Here is a 6,583-nt window from a genome sequence, read left to right on the forward strand (position 1 = left end):
AAAGGTCTTTTCCAACCTGGTTAATTCTATTCTATTCTAAGGAATAAGGAGCAGTTTACTCAGTAAAAAAAACATAAAACTAAAGAAATTTGTAGTTGGAAATTATCTCAAGAGTTCATCTAATCTCTGCATCATCTAACATGGCCTCTACATCCTGACCAAAAAGAATTCTGCAATGATGTTGCTCGGCCAGTGGAGAAAAAAGTAATAATTGCCCTGACATGAGTGAAGGTTTTCTGTAGCACCAAGCCTGAGTGTTCTTCAGTGACAATTTTTCTTCCCCTCTCATGACTTCTACTTATTTTTCTGTAGTACAAAGTTTACAAGTCATCATTGTGTTCCTGGAGAAGTTTCGTCAGCCTCAGAATCTCTCTTCTTCCCAAAGCTTTGTGCATGTGCATTGTGCAGCTTAAGTGAAAACTCATTTTGCAACATCACAAAGATTTTCAGATCACTTAGATTTCTCTCATCAGAAGCAAAATGTCAGTAAAGCATATGGCTGCTGATGTATCCAAACATCTTGAAGGGGAGAAAGAACCCCTCTGGCAGAAAAATTTCTGAGCACTGCATATTCTAAATTCCTGGATCCATGGAAATGTTTTGGGCTTTTTTTTTCCCCCCCTTTTGCAAAGCACAGGGGTTTTTTTTTAAACCCTGGTCATGATTATTTAAATTCTGTTGTTTATAATTCAAAGTTTTCTTTCTTCTCCCTTTTCTGCAAGTGTTTAAGGGAATGCTAAGAAGCATCCTGAGCAGATATATTTTTTTGTGACACCCATTTCTGTTAGCAGTCAGGGCAAATGCACTGCTTGGTAATTGGCAAACTGATATTTTCAGATTTCTAGTTCAGAGGACTGTAAAATGCTGGAAGCTTACATTCTGTGTTATCTAAGCTCTTGCATTTGCAAAACTGTTGCACTCTCCAAAGGAACCAATTTTTCCATGCTCTGTGAGGTGCCCTCTCTCTGGATAAAAATGTATTAGGGCAATAATTTTTGTGTGCTGCTGTGATGTACTTCTTGCTATATAGTTTTAAAACTGCCTTTGAATAATGTGTTGCTGTTACTGTTTCAGGCTTTGAAATACATGAAGCTCTGCCAGACCCCAGTGGGTTCCTGCCTGCCCACACCTAGAACTAAAATATAACTCCAGATCCCCACAGCTCCAGTTCAGTGCAAGTATGAGGAAAGACACCACCCATGGGCAAAGAGAAGAGGTAAGGAAGCAAGCTCTGTTGATTGATGTGATTGGTGGTTACCCCAACAAAACAGTGACTATAAATGAGTGAGTTTTTCCTCAACGTGAGGAAAACTTCTTTACTGTAAGGGTGATGGAACACTGGAACAGGCTGCCCAAAGAAGTGGTGGAGTCATCTTCTCTAGAAACTTTCAACACCCATTTGGAAGCTTTCCTGTGTGACCTGCCCTAGATGATCCTACTTTGGCAGGGGCATTTGACTTGATGATCTCCTGAGGTCACTTCCAACCCCTAACATTCTGAGACTCTGTGATACTTTGATTATGTTTTCTGACATGATCTTAAAGAAGCAACACAGTGAGGAAGAGAGGAAATGGCTTCAAGCTGTACCAGTAGAAGTTTAGACTGGATGTTAGGAAAAAATTCTTTACTGCAAGAGTGGTCAGGCTTTGGAACAGGCTGCAAAGTGGAGTCACCAGCCCTGGAAGTGTTCTGAAAACATGTAGAAATGGCACTTTGGGACATGGCTTAATGGCCATGGTATGGTGATTTTGGATTGACATTTGGACTTGATGATCTTGAGGTCTTTTCCAACCTTAATGATTCTATCATTCTGCTACAGTGTTTCTCACTGGTGAGAGGCCATTAAAGAGAGTGTGATCCTATCCACCCCAGTCTCCGGTTAAGCTAGAATGCACCTCTGTTACATACATAATGATTTTTGCACTTCTCGTTCTGGTCCCTCCCTGCTGGTGTCGGGTTCATCTTTGAACTCACTGATCTTAGAGCTCTTTTCCAACTAAAACAACACTGTCTTTATATAAAAAATCTATTGTGATAAATGTCATTCTCATTCAAAAGCAAATTTTACTTCTATGAGATGATATGGTGCATTCAGCTTACGTGAGGCACATTTCTAATGGTGCAAAAGAGCCTTAAGTAAATGGGTGAAGAATGTAATCCCTCATTGTCCCCAAAGCATCATGCATTTTTTGATTCAAACATCTGTCAACCACACAGCAATTCATTTTCCTAAACCAAACATTAGAGACAGATGAGTAACAATAATATTGCTCAAAGGAAATTGAGCACCCACTGTTAAATGAGGCAAAATAATATTATTATTGTCAGTAGCATGGAAGTCTAAATTCCTTCAGCTCTTCCCAGGTGTGTCCTGGTGTTTCTTCCTCTGCCTGCATTGTGACACCAGCCACAGTTTGTATTCCCAGATCAAAAAAAAAAAAAAGAGGTTTTAAATGTTCTTTGAAAGTGCAAAGCTCATCTTTCTTGAAATCACACTGAACGTGCGAGGATAGAAATGGAGAGATTTAGCTTAATAAGATTCATCCTTATCTACTTACAGTATCTGTCTAGAGCAGCAGACCTTTGGTCCCCCTTTTCAGACCAGTGTAGAATGGAATTTTGTGCTCAAAGATCTGCTGTGAAGAATTTAGCAGGATTTTTCTTTCCACAGACATTTTATACAAGTAAGAAAAATCTATCCTTACTTAACAAAAAGAATCTCCAAGCTAGAAGAGGAGAAGGTGGGTTTCCAAGGATTAAAAAACATCCAACATCTGAACTTTAAAGATAGTTGTCTGATTTTTCCTGACTTTTTTTTTTTCCAGCCATGAGGTGATGGAAAACTTTTCCCATGGTAAGAAGTCCTTGTCCATACTTATAACCATAGAGTCAGGAAGGGTGGAAAAGACCTTAGAGATCATCAGTTCCAACCTATTCCCTAACACCTCATGACTAACTAAACCATGGCTTCAAATGCCACATCCAATCCTTTTTTTGAACACTTCTAGGGACAGTGAATCCACCACCTCCCTGGGCAGCACATTCCAATGGCCAATAACTCTTTCTGTCAAGAACTTTCTCCTCACCTCAAGCCTAAACTTTCCCCTGGTGCAGCTTGAGACTGTGTCTTCTTGTTCTGGTACTTGAGCCCTTTCTCCCAGATGTGTACAAAGTTGTTCTGGTATAAAATTATTTGTTACTGCTGGTGCAAACAGGATCCCCTTTTCATCAGATGGATAATGCTAATTGTACAGACTATGGGGTACAATATTAGACAGAAGCATGTGTTTGAAATTCAGAACTCTCTTCATTGCAAAATGCTTGTTATTGGACAGCACCAAGATTAAACAAGATTACTTCCTTAAACAGAAATACAGGTGGATGCAGTTCAAGAGCATTGGTATAGACACACAGCCACAGTAATATACTTTTTCAAAATGTTTCAAGTTGTAGCTGCTAAAAAATGCAACCAGAATAAATATCCACCTGTTTCTATCTTTTCTTAGGTCACCTCACCCATAGAAGAGTCAACAGAGCAAGAAAAGAGGGGTAAGCTCATAATGCCATGAGTTATCTTTATTTCATACCATCTATCTCAAATCATGCTGTTATTTTAGCTTTGGAGTTACAGATGGTGGTTGCACTACAGAGCTCCTGAAAGCATCATGTGGATTTAAGCAGCAGACCGTCAGAATCCCAGCTGCTAGCTAACAATCAAGTTGTGATTTAATTTAATCTAATTTTTCTCCTCTTTCTAATTATTTTTCCTTCCAGTAGAATGGAGACAAAAAAAAGAAAGTACTCTGAGAATACAGAAGGAACTCAGGTACTACCAACATCTTGTTCTTCTCCCTGACTTCCCAGTCTGACAAAGATTGACAGCTTCTATTTTGTGAGGATCATTGGGATGATGAATCAATGCTACAAAGATTATCTCACAGGTTTCAAGTTTTCTGTTGGAGCTTTCAAAATAATCATTCAAATTTGCAAACTTTCACAGTCCTTTGGCAGCACAGCTTGGTGCTGTTCTACAAAGCAGGTACCTTCCCACAGAAGCTTTAATTATGCAAGAAAACTTCTTAGCTTGTGAAAAGTACCTTAGAGTTCCTCATAGATCAAACATCTGTTTCATGGTAGCTTGATTTGAATTGTATTTCCTTACGCTGACTCATGAGTGGTCAATAGGACTAAGATCTGTTGAGTTTGTCTTGACCCACTTGTTGCATTTTTCTAGTCATGGCAACTTCCCAAGTCCCAGCAATCTGAGTTAAAAATCTCAAATACTCCAGTGTCTGTGGGGGTACTGAATGTTATCTCCATATTTTGTTATCAAGGTACAGATGGTTCCCAGCAACTGTCCCTGTTCTCTGTAATTCTGCACCAGCAAATCCCAGAGGGCCCCTGAATCCAGACATCCCAGGTATCATCAACACTCTTTAAGGTGAGATCTCCTTTCCTCTCTCTTCCCAGACGTACTTGGAAGAATGACAGAAAATCAAAGTGTGCTTCAAGCAGACACCTGATGGGAGGAGAGGACCCTGGAGCACGCTGTGGAGACTCTGCCAGCTGAGTGTCCCTCTTGTCATCTCTAGACTAAGCGTCAGTGGCTCAGAAATGACTTCTAGCAATGCTTTAAACAATTTCAGCAGGACAAGTGATGTAAACACGTATTATTTGCTAGTGTTTCTACAACTCATTTTTTGTCCTCTCTGCAGACTGACCTATTGTCACTCTTCATAATGCCAGTTTGCTGCTTTTTCTTTCTGAAAAGACTTTTGCTTTATAATGACAAATTCACAGAGATCCTGCTAATGTGATTGTTTTAGCACGGAGGGACTTTTGCTACAGTGTTAGTTACGTGCTGGGGTACCCAGAGGCTGTAGAAGCAGTTCTGATATTATTGTTTCAATCAAAAGGAGTACAATCAAGACAGAAAGAAACCCATTAGCTAAGAACCTTGAAAACACCGTCCTGCACATGCCTTCTGCCCAAGCCATGAAATTGCAGCAACTCTAAAAAAAAAGGCAGCAAATGAAAATTTTATATTGTGATTAGCTCAAATGTCAGAAGATGCCTGTGGCTTTTCAGCCCTTAATTAAACCATACGTGCTGCTTTGTTTCCCCTTCCTACATATGTTTTGCTTTTATCAAGGTTGGAAAGCCTAAAATGCTTCAGAATTTTGCTTTGTCTCTGAAATGGCTCTGACCTGGCACTCTCAGAGTGATGGCAAGTCTGGGGTTTGTTGTGAATTAGCTTAGTGCATTTGCTGAGGCTGGAAATCATGTACTGTGACTAAGGCGATAGACCAGTCACAGGTCTCATTCTGCAAGGTTTGGGGAGCCTCCTGCAAAGTGCTGGCTTTAGTGGATCTTGGAAGGCTTCAAAGAACATGAAGGTTGAAGGGGGGAAATAGAGAAAAATACACAAATTCTAATGCATATATGTTGATTTCTGTGATAGGAATAGGAATAGAATAGAATAGAATAGAATAGAATAGAATAGAATAGAATAGAATAGAATAGAATAGAATAGAATAGAATTAACCAGGTTGGAAAAGACCTTCAAGATCATCGAGGCCAGCCTATCATCCACCACCATCTAATCTAGTCATGAGGTCTGTGGTGACAGGTTGGACTTGATGATCCTCGAGGTCTCTTCCAACCTTAGTGATACTGTAATCAACTAAACCATGGCACCAAGTGCCCCATCCAGTCTCTTCCTAAACACCTCCAGTGATAGTGACTTTACCACCTCCATTCCAATGGCAAATCACTCTTTCTGTGAAGAACTTCTTCCTAACAGCCAGCCTAAACCTGCCCCGGCACAGTTTGAGACTGTGTCCTCTTGTTCTGGTGCTGGTTGCCTGGAAGAAGAGATCAACCCCCACCTGGCTACAACCTCCCTTCAGGTAGTTGTAGACAGCAATAAGGTCTCCATTTTACAGCTTGGTCTTGAGGAAGAGAGCTTAATTTTCCAGGGGTATCCCTTTTAGATTTTTTTCAGGCTGGGAAAAGCTTTGGTTTATGTTTCATCTTTTAAAATAGGGTATGTAAGAGGAACTCCATTTCTTTTGTCAGGCTGCCAGAGTAAATACTGTGTATTACTTACACCTGCTATTTATGCAGGATCTCATGATATGATTTTGCTTGATTCACCAGTTCATGAAAATGTAAAGTATAAAAAAGGGACTGAAGCATCCTTGAAGATTTTTGGGAGCACAACGTCTGTGTTTCTGTCCCTTGCATTTCAGGTTTCCTGGAGCTGTGAATGTAGGCTTCATCCCTCCAAAACCATGCGTGGATGCTGGCCCATGTGGATGAGAGTTTAGCTATCTCTGCCACAGTGTCTTTCACGTGAGAAGGCTTTTCTCAGTTATTTAAGAGGGTTGTAAAGAAGATGGTGAAAGGGGCAGCACAAGCTGAAGATTTTGGCAGGCTGAGGAGAACACACCCCAGCTCCAGCCAGGCTGTGAGCACATCTCATCTGTCTGCACAAAGAGCTGACTCCTCAGCCTTGATTTTCACCTCTCTTTCTAAAGAGCAGCACACAGTGGTGTTTAGAAAGCTTGCAGTGCCACACTGA

The 6,583-nt window shown here is 40.5% G+C and overlaps 1 long non-coding RNA gene across 1 annotated transcript; it reads left to right on the forward strand.

Moving 5' to 3' along the window:
• Positions 1–1,094: 1,094 nt before the first annotated feature.
• Positions 1,095–6,318, forward strand: LOC128898496 (uncharacterized). Its single transcript, XR_008462866.1, has 3 exons — positions 1,095–1,216; positions 3,507–3,549; positions 6,252–6,318. It is a non-coding gene; the product is annotated as an uncharacterized LOC128898496 (long non-coding RNA).
• The last annotated feature ends 265 nt before the right edge of the window (positions 6,319–6,583 follow it).

The sequence above is a fragment of the Dryobates pubescens genome, chromosome 24, assembly GCF_014839835.1.
Source record: "Dryobates pubescens isolate bDryPub1 chromosome 24, bDryPub1.pri, whole genome shotgun sequence".
Classification (NCBI taxonomy): domain Eukaryota; kingdom Metazoa; phylum Chordata; class Aves; order Piciformes; family Picidae; genus Dryobates; species Dryobates pubescens.